At 43.3% G+C, this 23,163-nt stretch overlaps 1 protein-coding gene across 1 annotated transcript in view; it reads left to right on the top strand.

Annotated features, from left to right (window-relative positions):
• Nucleotides 1-11,243: 11,243 nt before the first annotated feature.
• Nucleotides 11,244-23,163, top strand: part of LOC147661238 (uncharacterized) — a 163,574-nt gene continuing 151,654 nt past the window's right edge. Inside the window, exon 1 of the mRNA XM_086951203.1 lies at nt 11,244-11,366. The gene's annotated coding sequence lies outside the window, so the exon portion shown is untranslated. The remainder of the gene's footprint in view (nt 11,367-23,163) is intronic.

Raw genomic sequence — 23,163 nt, 5'->3', positions numbered from 1 at the left:
AGCTTTAGATTTTGCTCCTTCTACTTCTACTGCAAAAGTTCTATTGGCAAGATAGGATTCAATGAGGGTACATGTCGAGTCATGTATTTCTGCTGTTTTTAATCGATTTAAAAGAATTTCATGACTGACCGTGTCGAAGGCCGCCGATAAGTCAAGTAATATCAATGCGGCCTTCGCTCCGTTGTCCATCACTTTCCGGAGTTCTTCTACTGCTGTAATTAATGCAGTTTCTGTTCCGTGCCCTTCACGGAAACCAAACTGAGAGTTGTCCAGCCAGTTGCCGTCAATCAGATAGCGGGATAGCTGTTTGTTCAGGAGTTTCTCCAATATTTTAGCGGCGAAAGGAATTCTGGCTATGGGTCTATAATTGTTTGGCTCGTCTCTATCAAGATTGTTTTTTTTTAGTAGTGGTCTGATGGAAATCTTTTTCCAGTTATCCGGAAAGGTATTGGTATCGATTATTTGACCAAATAATCTTGCTAGTATAATGCTCATGTGTTCTGAGCAGATTTGCATTATTTTGGGCGGACATGGATCTGTTGGGCTGCCTGAGTTAATGTTAAGTAATTCTTTCTGAATTTGGTCTATTGTTGGAATGGTAAATTGGAACATTGTAGGTTGGACTAATTGTTCCTCTGAATTTATTGTTTGAGCAGTGGTTTGATCTGTCTGATTAGTTTTGTCTATTTTGTAATTTTTAAAACATTCGTAGACTGATGAAACCTTTTTACGAAGAATTCACCCAGAATATTACAAAATTCTGATGACATTCTTCTGGGATGTTATTTTCAATTTTCGAAAGTTTTCTAACCGTGGAAAAGAGGGTTTTACTGGAGTTTTTTGATTCATTAATTTTTTGGACGAAGTATTTGCTTTTCTCTGATGTTATTAATTTTTTATAGCTAGCAAGTATTGTTTTATATTCTAATCTATGCTGTACCTCATAGTTAGCTCTCCATTTCTTTTCTGCTCTTCTACATTCTTGTTTTTTGTTCTTCAGAGCTTCTGAGAACCATGGGGTCTTTCTTTTGAGAGTAATTTTCTTCTGTGGGACTGTAAGTTGGACTGCGTTCTCTAGCCATGTATTATTTTGTTTACAGGCTTTATTGCTGTCTGCATCTAAAGTTGGGTACGAAGAACATAGAGTATCTATGAATATCTGGGGCTGGATTTTGGAGCAATCATGATATATGTTTTTTTTAGCTTTGACCGGTCTTCCTGTATCTTGCATATTTTCTAAGAAGAAGGAGACCATCTGATGGTCTGACCACGGGATCAAGAGCGTATCATATATATTTAACTTCCGACATGATGTGAAAATTCCATCCAGAGTGTGGCTGGCGCAATGCGTATCTGTATATACTTTCTGCTCTAAATCAAAGTTTGCCATTTCGTCTTTAAATGACTTTACCTTGGGGTCCGATGTTTTTTCTAGGTGTATATTAAAATCTCCTAGAATTGTATAGTCACAATACGTCACACTGGATTCTAGAAATGGGCTTAATATCTCAATTAGAGGTGTTTTGCCATTTGGTGGTCTATAAATTAGTAGACCACTAAAAGTATAGTTATTGGTGATTTGTATTTGAAAGGTTAGCGTTTCACAATCTGGGTTACTTCCTTTTTCTGAGCTTTTAATCTGAAGTCCCTCCTTCGCTATGATTGCTAATCCTCCTCCGCGTTTTATTTTTCTGTCTGCTCTGTAGATGGAGAAGCCCTCTGGGATTGCTAGGGTCAGATCTGCGTCAGAAGCTTCATCTGCCCATGTTTCGGTTACGAACAGAAGATCCAAATTTTGGCTTTCGATTAGCTCAGCTGTCTGAACATTATGCTTGACCATAGATCTAATATTTATGAGACCAGCTTTAATAGATGATTTTCTGTAAGTTGTTATTTTAGGTTGGTGGTAGGCCGTACTAAGATCTCTAATCTGTGAAAAGGCAAATGTTCGTGAGCAGGTTAGACATGTCTTACCTTCCTTATGTGGATCCATCGAGTTGCATGTGGCACGGGGTCTTAATGCTAGAATCTCCTGGCTGGAGTAGATCTGTCTTCTGCTATCTACATGTATTTGGTCAGGGGGCATGGCCCTGGGCCCGGCGCGGACGGGCGCAGACGGGCTTGACTTAGGCGCGCAAACGGCGCACCCGCAGCGCTCTTCCGCTGCGCGTCCTGGGGATGCACATGTTTTATAGGCGTGGGGCGATGCCGGCAATGGACGTAGCGGGGGCGTGGCCTCCCGATAGTGGGCGTGGCCTGCTGTGATGGGTGATGGCAGCAATGTTTGTTTTGAATCCCTTTAACAACCACACTACATAGGTGTGTACCAGGATCAAACTCAATTTACTTTAACATTAGTATGAACTAAATTATGATACAGCAAGAACAATCACAAGGCTATGAAATGTACACAATGATGACTAGATTTTACATATTAATACGAAATGTATGATTTTAGATAGGTAATAAAATAACAAATGTATTTGAATTCATGGTATTTGACTGCTGATTGTACAGGAGATCTTAAATGTGATTTATTCCCTAAACTATAAAGATAATTTGTGATGTCAGCAAGGAGCCTAGTTTATTTGGCAATAGAGTGGTCAAATCTAAAGAGCATGGCTGTTTTCAGCAGGAAGTCTGGCGCAGGTGGAATCATTGGGGACTATTCTCACCAGTATGCCTTCTCTCAGATGTGTGAGTTGGTTTTTTGCTTGAGATAGTACTGCCTCTCCTGTGTTAATGAAGAGAGAAGTGCTGCCAGTAATACTGAGATCTGGGCTTCACTCCTGTTTTGGAAACATAATTCTGTCGTTTTTACCCAATTCATACCCGATTTGTTTAGGAAACCTAAAAATATGTCTGTATCCTGGCACTACTCTTGTTAATAATCCATAAAAATACCACAGAATGTCGAGTACTTGAAAGCAGTCTGCATTACAAGGGATTTAAATATGAATTTGTCAAATATAATATTGTCTTTTTTTCTAAGGTTCTTATATAGCGCTGCTTTATCTAATAATGTCTGATAGGTTTTCTTCAAGAGCCCTTTCTTTTTCGGATTAAGTTTTCCATCGATGGACCCAATGGGATTTGCGATGAAAGGCTGACAAACCGTCGATCTCTAAACCGGGCTGATGGGTGGACCATTGGTATGGCTGGTATAACGCTTTGTTGCATTTTTGATAGAGTGGCCTGAACCCAGCCCATCTTTCTTTAGTGATTTTTCTATTTTAAGTTACATTTGAAGACCATCCCGCTCATTTATAGTTTGACAGGTGGTCCACGATCTGCCAGAGGATCAGGCGTAACAACTTTCACTACCCCGTTAGACTACCGTTTACCATATTTAGCGATCTCCACCAACCTGGGTATCCCTATGTCTTCAGAGGAGCAACAGGAGCTCCTCTAAAACCACTTAAAGTTTGCTTCGTTGCTGCCATTTTTCACACAGTTGCCCAACAGACTTTTTTGTTTTACTCCTAAAGTGAGAGTTTGCTTTTTGTAAAACCAATAAATAATGTACTTGATACACAGAGAGCTTTCTACAAGGAACTCTAGGTTTTTTCCTAGTATTTTTCAGTTTGAGAGAGCCAGTCTTTACATAATGTTCCTGAAGAGAAGCAAGTAGGTCAGAATGACTACAATAAGTACACTGGACGGTCTGATGCACGTACACCAACGGCCCCAGGTATGTTGGTCATTGTTGTGAGCGTTCCAGAGGTTCTGACCTGTGTTTTAACAGAAGGGAACAGTGATAGATTCTTCTCACCAACCTCCAAAATTCTCCTATTTATTTTTATAATCCGTTTGATACAATTTGCTGATGGATTATACATGAGAACCACGGCCATGCTTTCTTCTCTTACTCATGCATTAGGGATCAGGAGGTTGTCTTTATGATTCTTGGCCTCTTCTTCGCCTGCTTTAGTCCTTCTAGCATAACCTCTTCCACTAATTTATCCTTCAAGGATTCCTATTGTTTCATTAAAGAGTTTTATTTAACCAGTTTCTCCAAATTTGTAAAACTGTTGAAAGTGGAGATTCTTCCTTAGAGACCTTGGTTGGAAGTTTGTAACATTGTGTCAGGTGTTGTGTAAAACCAGTGTGACATTCTCCAAGGCTGTGCTGTTGAATCAAATGTTGTGTAAAAGCAGTGTGCCACCCTCCGAGGCTGTGCTGTTGAATCAGATTATGAGACACAGAAGCTGCAGAAAGAAGGGTTTGAGGATTCACTAATGATGTGTTTTTATTAAAATGTTACAGATCACCAGTAGAGGAGTTGGTCTAACGGCTAGGGCGGTCGACCTTGAATCTGGGGAACTGGGTTCGAGTCTCAGCAATGACGCTGAACATCGTGTGATTGTGGGCAAATCGCTTAATCTCCCTGTGCCTAACAAAAATGAATGTGTGTCCTCATGTAATGTAACTGGTGCTGTGTAAAGCGCTCTGATGCACAATTCGGGTCAAGTTCGCACTATATAAAACTCTGTTAAAAAAAAAAAAAGCCTAGTCACAATTAGTCAAATTGACACACTTAGTTAAATGCTGTGGCTCTGTCTCTATTATGGCAAATATCTTTAGCTACCTAGCTTCTCATTCTAAGTCTTACAGAATGGTGAACACACTTAGATCGATCATTGTGGACACCACACTTTATTGATGGGAGCATCCATTAATTTGACTATTTAAAATGGATTAAGGCTAAGCATACCTCTTTTACTGAAATATCAGATGTTATGATGTGGTAACGTAGTCTTTATTGTGTTAAATGCCTGGCCTGAGAATCCCTATCTCTCTGTGATAGATCTATCAAGTCTAATTTACATGCTTTTGCGATTCAGACAGCAATCCTTTGGATGTTTCTGCTAGGCAGTGTTCTCCTGGAATTCTGTTCTCAAATTCCAGCAGTACAAAACATTTTTAACACCTGTGGATTATCTTGCCTTTCCAGAGCAACCAAATCTCTGTGTAGCTAGCTGTCTGAAAGAATAGGAAGCTTGAACATCTGGTCCCAAAATGCGTTATTCTCAAATCGATATTCACTTTACGAAATGTCATTCTCCTGTATCCTTTGCTACTCTTTCCAGATGGGTTACATGATCCATGAAACAATCTGGAATTGATAGAACCTGTTTCATGGGGCCTGGCATGGCTTCCTATACGTTTTCAATAACAGAACATTCTGAGAGCTCCTAATTGGTTTCATTTTCCACTTTCAAAACTTTCAATTGCAAACCAATTATTCATGCTTTTTCTGCTATAAAGCAGCTTTTAAATGGCACAATGGTAGTCTCCAGTCTTGCGAGAAAATCCAAATTTTACCAGTGTCAACGAAGTAACTTCCTAACTTAATTAAATACACTTCGGTGACTATCTTTAATTTGTGGATAGTGGTTTGACCCTCCTTTATATGTATTGGCCCTCCCTAATTAGCTCTTTGATGCAGTGGTTCTTAACCTGAGGTCTGAGGACCCCTGGGGGTGTGCAAGGCCTTCATGGTGGTCTGCAAAAGTTTTACAAAATGTAATTATATTTAAATTAATAAATAAAAAGTAATAATCTATGTTCGAATGAAGAACTAAAACTGAAAATTGTGAACCTTTTATCAATATATTAATGTGAATTAAACAAAAGATTTCAATAATTGAGAATTTGTTTCATGTTTTCTTGTGTCTATATTTTTGAGTATTATTTGTAAGTCCAAGTGTAATAAATTGCTTATGCGGAGGGCCCCTGGCTTCCAATAATGACAGGATTGCAGTAATGATTCAGTGGGGTGCCTCAGAATTGAAAAGGTGAAGAACCGCTACTCTAATGTATTGTGTCTTTAACATTTAAATCTTAAAACTGTCAATTTTGGGAAATGAAAGAAACCGACTGGGAGAGGAAGTGACCTGCATGTAATGCAACAAACCCAGCCAGTATAACTCTACTGCCTTGTTTCAAACAGTATTACATCTACTTTTAGAGCCTTAAAAAAAGTTCTAAAGTATTTTTGAAGAGTATATTTTATTTTATTTACATTTTTCACAATGTAAGGTCCAATTTTCAGAGAAAATGTAATCGATTGCGTTCTGAAAGCACATATATTTGATTAGAAAAATCTTCAATCACAAAAATACAAATCCGTATATTACCCAAACATTGTTTACATGATTATATGGTTATCACAGACAATATTCTTTTTCCAAATAGATAACTAGACACAGAACTGTTGTAAACTTCCATCACGTTAGCCGGTCTGTCTTTGGCCTATATGCAGCATGTCATTATCTTTCAGAGAACTCGTGAATGTGTCAATTTATCCAAACAAAAACTTTGCTACCACACAAGGCGACACAAGTCTGCTACCAGCCCCATGATATCCGCCTTTCAAGGTCTGACAGTAAATGTGAAAAATATACATGTAGTCTTGTTTGACATATTTTCATCATGATGGTTCATAACATTATGTCTTGGATTCATGGGACGTCCTCCAATGTAGAGTAAAAGTCAGTGATTAACACTATGTATCTCATGAATTGACCACTGAATTAGAGTGGTCTTCACCCCAGTGTATCACAAGAGCTCCTGCCAGATGTCTGCAGCATCCGTTTCTATGTTGAGAGCTCATCAGAGAGGAGCAGTGCTAAGTCCAGCTGATGTGTGTTTTCCTTCCAAGGGAATACTCTTTCTTAACTTAAGTCTGATAGTCACAGCTTGCCCAATGTCAGCAGGTATGCAGCGTGCTGAGTCACAAGAAACTCTAGAGGCAAGTTAGCTACTCCAAACTCTCAAAGTGTAGCTCATCGAAGTAGTCTTCCAGTTGCTAAGCTCCTAGGAACATCCCACTCTTGTTACAAATGTTCATATTATTGCTGCTAGTAACATACATGGCGCTGTTCCAATTATATTCTGTGTGGTTATTACTCATGTACTAAGCAAAAGGATTAGACAGTTGAAATAAACACTTTTAAACATATATAGTGTATTTTCTTAGCACTGTACTACTGAGTGCTATGCTAAAGTACAAAATAGGGTTTGAATTACCGCTGCATTCCTGACCCCTTCGCTGAACTGTTCGTAACCCAGAAAGCACAGACACCACACCGGCACATATGCTCAGTGGGGTTGTGTGGGGTTTACAATAACTTGGAATTCTGTTTAAGCGATGGACATGGGAAGAAACATAGAGCAAACAATTCACTGAGGAGAAATGCGACCAGCTACTGGGCTACTCATAACTGGTCTCAGGAGATGCTACGTCCAAATGCTCACTTTTTATCTATCTGTATCAGAAGCAAGACCCCTGACCTCCTGGCCAGGGACCCGCTCTCTCCCTCAGCAGGTCCACTGTTGTGCCGCCACCGCTGACCCCACAACACCTCTGCCAGTAGGTGTTAAAGGCCTCTGTCTGCCTCTCTGCTTGTGTCTATTTTTGTGCTGTCCTTGTCTGTATCTGTTATTACTGTGCCCTGGTGTCTTGTTATAGTGCTCTCGTCCGTGACCAGCACCAGGGACCCTGGATCTCTGGCCTCCCACCACTACAACAGAGCTGCCGTCCTTTCACTCAACCCCGGAAGGAACAACAACTGCCAGCTGTCCACGTCAAACGCCATCCACGGGCAGTTCTCATGTCACTGCGGCCAGACCTTCTCCTCCATCCGCACCTCTATGGTCACCGCCCCTACGTCAGACGCCAATACAATCAAAGTCCTGAGGTGCATCCTCTTCAACATGCGCTCCATGCACAGACACGCAATAGAGATCTGGGACCTCATCCACACCCTTTCATCAGACATCACCTTCTTCACAGAACAGTGGATTAAAGATCCAGAGGAATGCCCACCCCAACCACCCAGTAGGAGGACTTGCTGTCATAAACAAGAGCTCCCTCTGACTCACGACCTTGAGCTCGAACGACAGCCCGCTCACCACCTAACACCTCCATTTTCAGATCCAGACCAGCTCCAGAACAACCCTAAGAAGCACCCTTGCCTACAGACCTACTGGACCTCGAACTGTATTCACCACCACCATTGCACCCCACATCATCGCCTCCACGGACTCCATACTCATCGGAGACCTCAACTTCCACCTTGACAACATCAGCGACCCAAACTTGGCCACCCTCCTGGACAACCTCGACAACCTCGGACTGAAACTCGTCACCACCCCCACCAACAAGGCAGGCCCCATCCTTGACCCCATCTTTGTAGGAGGTAACAGCATCCACTTCAGCCACACCACGCAACCCCCATGTACAGACCACCACTGTGTACACTTCTACGTCAACAAACCCACTGCGTCCAAACCTGCACCCCACCCTCTATGATGAACCTGAAGCAAAATTGCTGAGGAGCAGCTTAACTCCACCCTCAAACGTGATGCCCATGCCACCTCAACAGATGCCAACCTCACAGCCAAAGAACTCCACAGATGGATCTCCAACTGCACAGACGAGCTTGCATCCCATGTAACCCCGACAAACTACACCCCTGAATAGCTACATGGTTCATCGCCGAACTCAATGAATCCAGGCGCACCTGCTGACGTCTCAAGAAGAACTGGAGATACAGCAAATCCTCGGAGCACCGCACCACCTATAAAAACACCATGATAGAATACCACCAACACATCAGATCCACCAATAGGACCTTCATCCAGAAAAAGATCCTCGCCAACTCCAGCAGCTCCAAGTAACTCTTCAGCATCACCCAGGAATTCACCAAACCCACCAGCGAAACCATGGACATCACCCCCTCCCAGGACCTCTGCAACAAGCTTGGCTCTTACTTCCATCAGAAAATCATGGGCCTCTACGACAACTTCAGTGACCAGACACCCTACTCCGAAACCATTCCCCCCTCCAGCAACGCCAGCCAGACTATCATCTCCTCCTGGACCCCAGTCACCACAGAAGACACCCCATCGACCATGAAAGCTTCTTCTCAGGAGCCACCACGAACCCTGCCACCCGCACATTTTCCACAGAACCGCCATTGCTCCGGAACTATGACGCACAATTAACGCCACTGGCTTCTTTTCAGATGACTGGAAACGCATAGAAATTAGACCCCTACTCAAGAAGCACTCAGCACATCCCACCGACCTCAAGAACTACGACCCATCTACCTCCTCCCCTTCACAGCAAAAGTCACAGAGAAGACCGTCAACTTCCAACTAACGAAATTCATTGAAGAAAACTCAATTCTATACCCCTCCCAATCGGGATTCTGCATCAACCACAGCACTGAGACCCCTCTACTCGCGGCCACAGAAGACATCTGCACACTCCTCAACAAAGGAAACACCGCAGCCCTGATCCTACTCGACCTCTGCAGCCATCAGCACTGTCTCCCCCCGCACACTCACCGACAGACTCTGAAAAGCCGGCATACAGGGAACAACCCTCAACTGGCTCCGCTCCTTCCTCACAGGCAGAACCCAAAGAATCAGACTTCCACCCTTCCTCTCCGAACACATGGAAATCAACTGTGACATACCCCAAGGATCGTTGCTTAGCCCCACGCTCTTCAACATCTACATGGCTCCGCTCGCTGCCATCATCAGATGACACCCAGCTCATCCTCTCCCTCATCAAGGACTGAATCACCGTCAGACTCAACTTCCAGGAAGGAATAAAGGATGTTGCATCCTGGATGAGCAGCAGCTGCCTGAAGCTCAACTCAGAGAAGACAGAGGTCCTCGTCCCCTCCTCCTCTGCATGGGACAACACCTAGTGTTGTCACCCACCTCCATAGACCATGCCCAAAACCTTTGTATCGTACTCGACACCTCCCTCTCCTTGACCTGTCGGGTCAATTCCGTCGCCTCCACCTGCTTCAACACCCTCTGCATCCACCGAAAGACCTTCGAATGGATGCCCCCCTAATCAAGGAAGATCGTCACCCACGCACTCATAACCAGCAGACTAGACTACGGAAATGCCCTCTACACCGGAATCAACAAGTCTCTACTCCTCAAAGTCCAGACCATACAGAACACCACAGTCAGACTCGTCTTTGGCATCCCTCGACACAAACACATCACTCATCACCTGCGTAACCTTCACTGGCTCCCCGCCGAGAAGAGATTAACTTTCAAGATACTCACCCACGCCTACAAATGCCTTCACAACAGTGGACCCTGATATCTCAATGACAGAATCTCCTTCCACGTACCCAAGAAGAACCTCCGATCCGCCAATCTTGCCCTCACCGAACCCTCGCGCATCCGCAAAGCAAGAACGGGGGGAAAACTTTCTCTTACATCGCGGCCAAACTTGGAACGAGCTTGATGATCAACATTAGACGCGCCTCCACCCTGCACATCTTCAGGAAGACCCTCAAGACCTGGCTCTTTGACTGACTGGAGCAGCTCTCCCCCCATTCCCCGAGGCGCCTTGAGACCCTCACGGGTGGGTAGCGCACTTTAAACTGCCCTGATTGATAGATAGAAGTATCTTGGGCCACGCCGGTGATGGTCGGAGCTAGTGTCACTCCTAGTCATTGAAATGTCACTCATAATTACCCTGAAAATATGAAAATGTCACATATAGCAATCTGGAACCCTGGCAGCTCTGCCTAATTTGGACTTAAATTCAGTGTTGTTCGAGGATATAAAATTGTATTACATAGGAAGGAACAACCCTAAAATGCAGGAAGATTGAAAACAATCTGTTCTTTTAATTTTCGCTTTGACATATGACTTATGCCAAACTGTATATGAACTGGTGGATAAAACTGTGGGTATTTTTCTCTATTTACTTTGCTATGTACCATGATGTGCATTTGAAAAACCCAATACATAAAGCGTTTCAAAAAATAAAAAAATAAAAAATCTGCCCAGTTTAATTGCACTACTTAGACATATTCTCATATATTTTATAAAATATAAACTCACTTCCAGTTGACAACTTTCTATAAATACTCTATAGCCATCAGTATCAGTATTCTGAAGATGCTCATGTGAAGTGAAGCTGCAAATACTTTTCATGTCTGTGACATCTAAAAACCCAGGCATTCCTGCCACAAAAAGGTTGTTTGTGTGCATTCACTCCTGGAAACTGGAAGGGAAGGTCCTTTAAGTGCCCAGCAGAGGGAGCACCTCGCCTGCTGATGAATTCCACTGAGCACATTGTATGAAAGGGAAAAGGGCTTCGTGTTCCAGGTCAGCGGTGGCAGAGACAGCACCAGCAACGGAAGCTGTGTCCAGCCTGCTGCAGAGGAGGAAGGACGCCTAGTCTGTCTGTGCAGTTATCTTCATCTTCAGACCCTCACAGCTTCCCCACCACCTCTCCCAGACCCCAAATCTGGACCTGCCCCACACCAGCCATAGGAGGAGGAGAGAGCCTGGAAATGTCTGCACATGTTTCTGCTCAGGTAGGAAATTGTCAGCTTCTTGTGCTGTGTTTGTAGAAATGGACTGAATAATCCTGGAGGAAATCTCCTTCAGGAGCCAGGCTCTTCTATCTGGGGGCCCCTGGGGATCTTTCCGTCCGGCCCTGTGGGTGTTTGTGGTCATCATTTGTGTAAAAGAGGGGATTTGTGCACTGCACTGTGAGAAAACTATGTTCACTGCATTTTCAATAAAGATAAAGAAGGTACCCCCTAATATTAATTTCAGGTCCAAGAGGGAGCGGGAGAAAACAGGAAAATACTATGGAGAGTCCTCTATCCGACCTATATTTCTTTCAAAAGTAGCCCATGGCTTACAAATCTCCCACACAGAAAGACAGTTTTGTCCTATCTATAGTGAAATCATATAGGTATGACAATGTGGATTAAACAAACATTATTTTTTATTATTTTATACATATTTGTTATTTTTATTTTTCAAATATCACACAGCAATTCGAGCTAAATACATAAGTCACACAATTATTTTTGACATAGATATACAACATTGGACTCTAATACACATCAATTCTATGTAACTAACATACCCCAGCACACTCCTACAATATCACAACATACTCACTCCATACCATACCACTCATTCACCTGACATTCAAAGTACAAGATAAAAATACCATTTAAATAACACAGTGGGGATCCGACAGGGACAGGAGGAAGTAAAACTTATTAGGAAATTATTTCAACTGCAACATGAAGGCATGTCCTAAGTTACAACAGTGTGTAACAATCACTGAGTCATTTCATTATCATATGCAACTGTCATGACTATTGGTTTTTCTGTATGTTTCTCTAGATGGATTCCCAAGGAATGAAGGTCCGATAGGGGACTCTCCATAGTCTTCACTGCACTGCATTTTACTGCACTTTGAGAAATCTGTGCACACTGCACTGCATCTTACTGCACCGTGAACAATCTATACATGCAGCAGTGCATCTTACTGCACTCTGAGGAGTCTGTGCTCACCCTCACTGCACTGCATCTGCACTGCATCATACTGCACTGTGAAGAATCTGTACCACTGCACTGCATCTTACTGGACTGTGAGGAGTCGGTACACGCTGCAGTGCATCTTACTGCACTATGAGAAAACTGTGCACACTCTTTGCTCGGCTCTTGCGGTTAGTTTGTTGTCTTGCCCACCTCTACCCCTGTGTCAGAAGCATGTCTCCCAGGCAATTTAACGTCAAGGTTTCCCTGCTGCCCCGTGCTCCTTTGCCCCTTTTTTCATATCTCAGTCTTGGTAAAACCTCAGTCACTGCAATAGTTTCCAGCTGCATAGTTTGGCTTATAGCATTATCTGCTGCAGAGGTTGTGTGTGTGCGCACTGACCTTGGGTCTGCCAGGTAGGAGGCCTTTCTAGCAGTGGAACGTATGTGTCTGTGTTTTTGATGTACCTCTGCAGGTTGAATGTGTGTACATGTGATCAAGGTAGAGTTGTCTTTGCAGGGTGTGTGTGTGTGTGTATGTGTATGTGTATGAGGCGCGTCTACTATGTGTCTTTTTGCAGGGCGTCCATGTTAGCAGATGTTGGCGGGGCTGTCAGTCACTCTTCTTGGCCTCTCCTCTCCGTACAGAAATCTTTAGGCTCACGAGCTGAAAGAGGGTCTGCTCTGTGCAGATTAGTCAGGCACTATTAGGTACATAGCAGATGTCTGAGCAAAGTCATGTGTGAAGTTCTAGTTCTTCCCCAAAGTTTGGAAGAATTAGCCAAGTTTGAGTGAGATTTCAGTACGACTTCCACATGTGTGAGTGATTACAAGCACCCAAGGCTCCTCGTATGACAATGCTACAAGGGGTTGCTGCTCTCTCTCTTCAACGGTGTGTTGATGAGGATTGTGCTACGACATGAAGCCTACATGAAGGATTACAAGAACTTTTGAAGTCATTCTGCTCTAGTTGTCACTTCAGCAGGAAGGGGCGTACAAGAGGAGCGAGCAGAAAAAGCAAGAAGAGGCCAGAGAAGAGAAATAAGAGGGATACAGAGAGAAAACACACGAAGGGTGGAGAAAAGTAATTAATAGATTTCGGCCAAAATACGAAAGAAATAATTTGTTGGGGAAGGAGCGAGAGTTCTAAAAGATGGCCAAGAAAAGAAACAAGTTTATGCCTTCAATGAGGACTTGCTAAAATGAGGCCAATGGCGGACCGGACGGTTGTAGAAGGTAGTACCACTGCTGAAAGTGCTATTCAGCACTGAGTCCCCTCCGTTTTCGTAGGCTCATGATGCCATTGGCCTCATTTTAGCAAGTCCTTATTGAAGGCATAAACTCGTTAGAAGCCAGTTACCACAGTAGGCACATTCGGCTAGTTTCTACATTCTATACATAATATTGTCTGTGTACTAACGGTACTATGCTGTTTGATGTGAGTAAGGTAGGGATCTGTGCACCCCGCCCTGAAGAAGAATCTTTATGCTTCAAAACATGTCGACACACCAAGTAGGTTATGTACATTGACTACAAAAACCTCCAGCACACCTTTTTTAACAATACTAGCACGGAGGTATATTAAAACTCTCTCTAGCCCTCACATGCCAGGCATTTTTTAATATTCACATATCCATTCATATCTGACCCTACCACTAACAATCCTCACGCAGCACACATAGTATCAGTGCACCCGCGTAATCATAGGTTAGCAGCTCGCCGCGTTCCGTAGAGGGACGCAAAGACCCCTATGATGAAACATGACACCAAGGGCTCTTTTGGTGTGTGAGGGGTATTTAAAGAACACTGTGTGCTTCCCACAATTGTAGGAAACACACCTAATCCTGGACCTTGTGTCCCCACTTTCGCCTTTCCCACCTGGGTGGATACTATTTGTTTATAAACTGTTGTCAGGGAGAACGAATCCGCCCTGTGTGTCCGTGTCGACACATTCCCTCTCCATTCCCCCTTTTCTTATATTTACTATTTGTCCCACAGCAGACGTCTGAGCAAAGTCACGTGTGAAATTCTAGTTCTTCCCCACAGTTTGGAAGAATTAGGCAGGTTTTAGTGTGACTTCAGCACGACTGCCAAAAATGTGGGTGCCCACAAGCACCCATGTCTACTTGTATGACAATGCTACAAGGGGTTGCTGCATTCTCTCATCAACGGTGTGTTGATGAGACTTGTGCTATGATATCAAGGCTACATGAAGGATTCCACGAGACTATAGAAGCCAATCTGCTCTTGTAGTCACTTCAGCAGGAAGGGGAAAACAAGATGAGCGAGCAGAAAAAGCAAGAAGAGTCAGAGAAAAGAAATAAGAGTGATACAGAGAGAAAAAACACGAAGGGTGGAGTAAAAGTAATTAATAGATATCGGCCAAAATATGAAAGAAAGAAATGTGTTGGGGAGGTGCGAGAGTTCTAAAAGATGGCCAGGAAAAGAAATGTAATTAACATTATTTATAGATTGCAAAAGTTGAATTATATGTTCTGAGCTACAAATGTGATTTAAGTGTGACATGACTGTGAGGCTTCAAGAGTTATAGGTGTAATGTGCTGTTTAGTGGTACCAATAGTTAAGCCAACTTTAGAGCTATTGATCTGGGACTTAATCTCAATCCCTGAACGGTGTAAATGAACCAAATGGAGGGATCAATGTATTTTCCTGTGGGTTACCAATCTCAGCTCTAGTGAGATAGTTTAGAGGCCCCAGGTTCCAACTGTCCTCCTTAATAAGTGGGTTCGTGCACATACGGCACAGATCTTGGTTACCTATGTGGCACACATACCAATCCCAATAAGTGCTGTTGGGAATGGCCCTTTCTAGTGTTCTTTCCCTCAACAGTTCTTCTGCTTTTTCCCCTCCTGGTTTTCCGCTGATCTATGTGCTGGCCTAAAGACTTTGATCTCATTTTACACTGCATTGAGTGTCAATATGCTGTGCTTGTCATATACATACTGGTGATTAGTGATTAGTGTAGAGATGATTGGCTGAATTGAGTCCATTGTCTAATGGTAAGACATATACCTAGGGCATGTAACTCAACACCTCCGACGACGGCCTGCAGAACTGGTTGTGCCACCCACGGAGGTAGTTCTTTAAATGTGCCACAGATTTGCCATGACGGGGCCTGTGTGTGTAGGTCACTGTTACCAGGCTTGGCATTTAAGAAGACACTTGCCAAGGTTCTGGATGTCTCTAGCTATATCTGATTACTCTCAGGGGACAGGGTGTGGTGTCGGGAAGAGGTAGGGCATGTGTGCGTGTGTGCTCTACATTCACTGGTAGTGAATGGCACCGAGTGGTGTGTTCGGTACAGTAGGGCCTGCTCCTCGTATTGGATTGGCCTGAGGGATCTGTGGAAAGGCTATTGAGCTGGATTTCCTGCATGCAGAAGAGTGTCAGTATAGTGTTTGATATCCATGAGTTCGTTATTGGCGATCCTGCTCCGGTGGTGCGAGTGAATTCAACATTATGACAGTGGAAATACCACTTTGGGAAAGTAAGACTGTCTGTACTCATGGCTCTGTATACCTCTCCACCTGTCTCCAATTCACAGCTGGCTGCGGGGGGGATGGCTACATCTGTGCATTTCTGATAAGACAGCCATAAACTAAGGGCTCAACGTATACTGTAGACCTATCACTCGGAGGGGCCTTCCTGTGTTGGTTAAGAGGGGGTGAAATTGGCACCTGCATTCCAAGTGGCAGGGTTGTAGCCTCACTGAAGATACTGATCAAGCCTCCCAGGTTAGGATGTCAGCCATGACAACATGTAGAGAGGGCCCGTGCATTTCAAAGGTGGCCTTTTGAGCTGATCTCATCTTCATAGGTCATTGTGGGTATACCCACTGGGGCTCTGCCTTTATGAGTTAGAGACACTTTGGGGATTGGAAACATACTACGCTGGTTCGATGCTGGGACATCAACAAGAAGTACTATTGGGGCAGGGGGGGCTGCAACTGGATTATCTGCAGACTAGTGGTGGCCTGGGACTTGTGCTCTAAGAAGGGGACTATTACTTGATGGATTTTGCCTGGATGTTGCTGGCCTGCAGCTAATTGGCAACTGTTGTGGCCCAGGTCCCGAAGCACTCTCCAAGGGCTGGTTGACTGGCCTCCTGTCCACAAGTTCCCAAGAACAGAAAAGATCTCCCTGTTTGTAAGGACCACGCAGGGTGGGGCATAAGCATGTGGAAGTGATCGTCGGTTGAGACAAGGACCCTACCGACTTGTGTAGTCATCAGACTATGACAAAGAGTGAGCTGGTAAAGTTCAGTGGCTCACCTGGGGTGGCTATAGCATGACAAGTTCGATGAGTGCAGGGGACTTTTAATGAGTCAGAGAAGCTCGTGCTTACAGCCAGAAACCTCTGCTAGTTAGTATTCCTTAGCGTATGTTGAGAGAAGTTTGCAGAGTCTGCGATAGCCAAGCTGGGAGCATAGACTGTGTCTGACCTCCAGATTGGGAGGACGACAGTGCCTGACATCACGGCCTCAGTCTGAGGTCACCTGCTCCCTCTCCCCAGGCCCCCGCCAAAAGATACTACTTTGTTAAGGATAGCATGACTGAAAGATCTATTCGTGCCTTGTGTGCACCCACAACTTGCTCCCTGGAGGAACTGTAGCTCCCACCTTTTCCAGAGGTAAAATCATTCTCCAAATTGGGAGGGGCCAGCTTCTGGTGTTGCAGTATTTTTCCTGTGGGGAGGATAGTGATCCTGCACTTGTGAAGGTGCCACTGGGTGTCTGAGGACCTAATCTGGAGGGACAAAAACGCATAACTATTTCCTTCAGCTTTAGGTGGACCCTTAATCTAATCTAATCAGTGACGACAGCAGGGGCAATCTGTATCGTTGGCTGGTGTAGTTTGAGTGACTGATGGGCTAAGTCACAAGGTGCAGAGAGAAACTGTGATTTCCTGACCATTACAAGTATACAGGATACGCGATAATGGGAATGTGGAGAAGTGGGGCTCAATGGTTAGAGCGGCAGACCCTGATGCAGAGGTCTAGCCCGGGACCAGGGTTCAATTTCCCCCTTGGTGGCTCTTGGGCTCAATTTCCCCGGCCCTGATCATTCTCTCCTCGGTGCCTATTCTAATCATGGGTCCCACTCTGCAACTCTGGCCAATAGCTTGCTTAATCTCCACAACGGCCCCAACAACACTAGGATGCCTGGCTTCACCTTGGGGGTGCCCAGGAGTGGGCATTTCACAGAGAAAGGCCAGGAAGGGTTCCTCAGCGGTACTCGTACAAGCGCCGAGATGCCTCATGGTAAATTGTGCACTATACAAGTACCATTACATTACATTTACATTTACATTACAATGTTGTTGTTTATGCAAATGTGTTAGAGGAAAAGTGTAATACCTCTGAACAGCCTGGATATATGTTTCTGTGGCTTTTAATGTGGAAGGGATTGCTTGTATTGTGTGCATGTTGCTTACAAGGCTGAAGGGATAATGGTGCAAGTGAATACCCAGGACAATTATATTATATATATATATATAAGGCAAAATCCTGAAGCTAGGGAATCCTTTCACCAAGAACTCCGGTATAGAACTCCAAAGAAAGTGCTCCAATCAAAGAATAATTCAGTGCATTATCTTATATTTCAGTTTCGCCAGCATGACGTGTTTCGGGGCAGGGCAGCAGCCTGGATATATATATATATATATATATTTATGTTTCCAATGTTGTGCGTTCCTTGATTATGTGTTTTGATTAAGTTTCATGAACATGATCTGATCTTTCCTCCCCCTTATTAGGGCTCGCTGGTACTGCGTCCAGCTGGAGCCTTTAATAAGTAGGTCGCTGGACAGACAGACAGACAGACAGACAGACAGACAGACAGACAGACAGACAGACAGACAGACAGACAGACACACACACACACACACACACTCTCTCTCTCTCTCTCTCTCTCTCTCTCTCTCTCTCTCTCTCTCTCTCTCTCTCTCTCTCTCTCTCTCTCTCTCTCTCTCTCTCTCTCTCTCTCTCTCTCTCTCGTCCCGCCCTCCCCGTGAGCAGAGGAAGCTTGCATGGACAGCTTTCACTTTCTCTGGAATAGAAACTTAACTTGATGCACGGTGGGACACAAAGACCGGGAGAAGACGAGGCAGGGTGAAGACTGGAGCATTAGACAAACACATCGCACTACAATAGAGTCAGGCTGCCCTGGAGCAAAGTCGATAATAACCACAGCTCGTGTCGTCTGTCAGGTTTCACAATTACCAACACAAACGACGTACGATTTATTCCTTCATTTGTCTACCACTTCAGTGTCCGCTATTCGTTCACACCATCAGCAGAATATTAGCCATTTACCCATGGCACGTTATCAATGGCTTTCCTCACAGGTCAAATGTTACTGGGAGGGCAGAGCACCCCACCGAATTTACAAAGTAGACTGCTCGCATCTCCTGGAGCCACCGAGACTTGCAAAACAAGAAAAGTGCTTTTTTGAGTCAGAGCTGGGTTCTACAATTTTGTGAGTTCGACCCAGATTATCGAAAACCCCGAGCACTGCATAAAAGTTACCTCCCTTTGGTTTTGGAAAGATTCTTAGCATGTTCGTTCATTGGCACTGGTTGTATGAATAACTTCTGAAAGAGATCGCTGTAAGCTTCAGCACTTTCATATAAATCTGGCCGTTGTCTCCTTTGAGTCATGAGGCATTTTCTTAGACCCAGGGGTGTTGAGAGACGCGAACAATACATGCTCGGCATGCGTGTGAAGTGGCAAGAACATCAGATTTGTCACTGAAAAAATGCAGGCGGCGTGGAGTGAGTAATTATGTGAAGGGTCTGTTCATGCCATTTCATGAATGTCAGTCCAAATATGGGAGTGCTCCTTCTGTCTAGAGTTGTGTAAAGGGATGTGAACTAAATTCTCAAACTCCATACATTTCGCTGTGGGTGGCCTGCATCCAGAATGAGTAGCTTTAGGTGAGTTGTGCCCCTCAACGGATATTTAGGCAATAGAAATGCGTACATTGCCATGAAGGCTCTGAACCGCACTGGGGGCCTTATTTATGAAGGCCTTGCGCCGCTGGTGCGTCACTTTTAACATGGGAAAAAATGACGCATCGGTGGCGCAAGGCTTTCATAAATGAGGCCCTGGGCATTTCTGTCCGGTAGCTGCAATCCCAACTGCGCCGCACCTACTTTGCACACCAGGTTGTTTGCATGCCCAGTGACATTTAGTGTGTCGTTCTTGCACAGGAAGTACACTATTAGTGGCTTGCTACAACTCTCACCAGTACTCCGCTACCACTCAGTGAGGTCGGCATTGCCCACCTAGTAGAGAGGATTGTTTATTTGATTTATTTTTGGTTATTGCAGAGTGCCCTGTTATCCACAACGGGGCCTTCTGGTGCTAGAACTGCTCTGGTAACTAAAGGGTAGAGCTAGCTGTTGGGTGAAAAGTCGTGTTTTCAAACTTGGCTGTGCACTTCATCACATCATCCATTTTTTAAAGCATCTGGACTGTATGTACATACTCCTAGCACTGAAAGCAGACCTGCCAATTATAATGCATGTCCACCACTATATCTTGACATTCATATTTGTGTATTTTACATAACAACTGTTTTTGAAACTACAAGATGGTGACTCATCATGCACCTATTTGAGGCAGCATTCAACTCGATATTAATACCTATTCATGGACATATTACTGTCACTCGCCGTCTATGTGAACATACGCGTTTAGAGTCGCGTTTAGAATTACCACTTAATGTGCACCAACACGTTGTAGTGGACATACCTAATGTTTGGTGTACTAACTGTGTTGACAGGTGGTGATGAATTGCAAGGTATTTTACCTAGTAACTGCAACATGAATTAGCGATTATTTTTCATGTAGGTAAATATGCGTAATATGCGCAATCAGTAAAAATGTATATGTTATGAACATTACTTTATCTATTGCATAGAAATTACAGGCTTTATGTGTGGCTATACAGTGATAAATGAATTGGTTCTCACCACATTACAAGATGTCTGCCACAGATAGTACATACTTTTTGTATAAACACAGCCCCCTGTCTATGTTTGACTTACCAGACGCTTTGTACAATTCTTTATTAAGACACTTTTTGAGCACATTTCCTTTATGCGAGCAAGGCTTCACAGCCGAAACATGTTGTTGAAGGAATAAACACCCTTGGATATATTTCTGGTGTGGATTAAAGTTTTTGAGAGCGCACGACATTGGAAACTTTCTAAGCAAGCTTGAATTTCCGGCGTGCTCCGCTGGCGTGTGCGCCAACTCCCGTGGGGCCCTGGCAATCAGAAGGAGCGACTTTGTGTATATATAAATATATATATATATATATATATATATATATATATATATATATATATATATCCTGAAAGTCGTCTCACCACAGGAATCTTTTCACCAAAGAGACAACGCGGACCCAAAGTCGCGCTGCAAAATTTTATTTTCTCTCACCCAGCACCTCCGCCATGACGCGTTTCGGTCCTCGGACCTTGATCACATGACAAGTCACATGGGGAAGCCTCATTCAATTTAAAGTGCAAGTGCAAGTTGCAGTGCAATGGAAACAGACAACAGACTCCGTGTTTACTACCACAAAATTATATCTATATACTCAAAACCGACATCAGTTTAGCTCCCCTGATACCAGATGAACCCTCTATTGTTTTTAAAAGAGCGCCCTCTATGAGGGATGCTTTGGTTAGATCTAGTCCTGAGGTAGTTTCTAAATCCAACTGGTTATCAGACAAATGTGGTTTTTTCAAATGCATTTCTTGCAGAGCATGCAAGTTTGGTATCAGTACCAGTGAGTACCATTCAGCATTTGATTCAAAACCCATTAAGATCAGGAACTATTTCACCTGTCGTACTGATTTTGCGGTTTACGTGCTCCAGTGTACTTGTGGACTCAAGTACATTGGTAGCACGAAGTTGCAGGCTTTTAACCGTATCCTTCAGCATCTCAGAGCCATAGTCAACTCTGTTGCAAACTATCCGGTGGCAGGCCACTTTGAATTGGTCCACAAAAAGAACTTAAATGACCTCAAGTACTTTATCATTGACGCAGTACCCAAGAACATCAGAGGAGGCATTAGGGAAAAAACCCTAAGACAGTTGGAAAGTAAATATATTTTACTTTTAAATACCAGGATCCCTAATGGGATGAATACAGGGGAAGAATTGCATTGTTTTCTATAACTGAGTGAAACATCTGAGTGCTGTAAATCTCCTGTTTTTGTAATCATAGAGGTATTTTTTCTACTGTAGATACGTCCCTAGTAGGTTATCCTGAAGCTTTCCAATTTCTGAAAACTTTTGCCTGTGCGGATATGTTTGTCTATACTGTGAAGTATTTGGGCACTATGCCATAATGTTTCTTAATCCCATTGGCCACTCTGATTATACCCGGTATTAGTATTGTAATGTGATTTATATTATCAGTGGGTTTGCTAACGTCATGTAACCCTCCATAATAGGGGTTCTAACGTGCCGTCCCAATTGCATCTCTTATATTTATGAATTGTTTTCCTATTTAAGGGTTTGGATTTTGCACTTTACACGTTTTGCACTTTATAACTGTTTTGCACATGCACTTTCTTACTCAGATTGTTTCATCGATAATTTTTCGAGTCAGCATTGTATTTATAGACTGTTTACATAACTACTTTTAATCAATTTTATTACTACTTCCGTTGTATTAGCCATGGTATGTTATTTATATGAAGTGTACATTGATGATCCATTTATTTTATCAAGATAAACCCTATTTATTATACCTGGTTTATTTGAATATTTGTATCCTCTGAAGCTGATTTTTGAGTATGTTTTTCATGTCTATTCTTTCTGACGCCCATTCAATCTGTGCCTGCACTATATTTAAGCACAATTATTGGTTCCTTTGGTCATGTGATCAAGGCTACTGTGACTGGGCCAAAACGTGTCATGCTGGTGACAAGGGAGCAATAAACCACCTCTGAAAGAACCCGATTGGTAGGAGTTGGGAACGGATATATATATATATATATATATATATATATATATATATATATATATATATATATATATCCAAGAACAAGGGGGTCCAGAACCTCTGAAAGAACCTTGAAGCGAAGTTGTGGTCTGTACCTGCGTCGTTGGATCGGCGTTCATAGCCGATCGGTAGGAGTTGGGAACGGATATATATATATATATATATATATCACGCTTCAAGGCTGCGCAGGCGAGCGTTTCTCCTTTCGCCACCGCCCGCCGTAGACAAAACACGGACCCAGATTTAGTGCAGATTTAATTTATTGTCCCAAAAACCGTCAGAGACACGTTTCACCGCTCGCGCGGCTTGTTCACTCGACAATGATTGTTCTCGTGAGAGGCAATTTAAAGTGACAGTGCTCATTTGTGAAATACCACGTGATATAGCAGTGGACATAGAGAAGATACTGCCGTTTTCCTTATCACTGTTAAATACAAAACTCATATTGGCATCATGCTATATTATCTATACATGTAAAATACATATTGCCAATGCATACATCAACTCGACTTTTAAATAAAATCAGTGTTTGTTTGGATACATATAGAATACCATAAATTCATGGCATTTCTAAACTTTCTTAATATCGGTAAAATTCCAAAATATCATGTATTTGGAAAACAGTTCCCATTCTTGCCATATCGTATTTAAAGTGCTTAATGTGAGTAGAGTTCTTAAAATATTTTTGTAATTTTTCAACTTTTCTTAGCGCGCGTTTCCAACTTGTTGGTAATTAATATGTACTTGTCTTGATAGTTTTTGCTTACTTACACATAATATATCATCAGTTTCCTTA

The sequence above is a fragment of the Lissotriton vulgaris genome, unplaced genomic scaffold, assembly GCF_964263255.1.
Source record: "Lissotriton vulgaris unplaced genomic scaffold, aLisVul1.2 SCAFFOLD_372, whole genome shotgun sequence".
Classification (NCBI taxonomy): domain Eukaryota; kingdom Metazoa; phylum Chordata; class Amphibia; order Caudata; family Salamandridae; genus Lissotriton; species Lissotriton vulgaris.
This window is presented reverse-complemented; position numbering and strand designations above follow the sequence as displayed.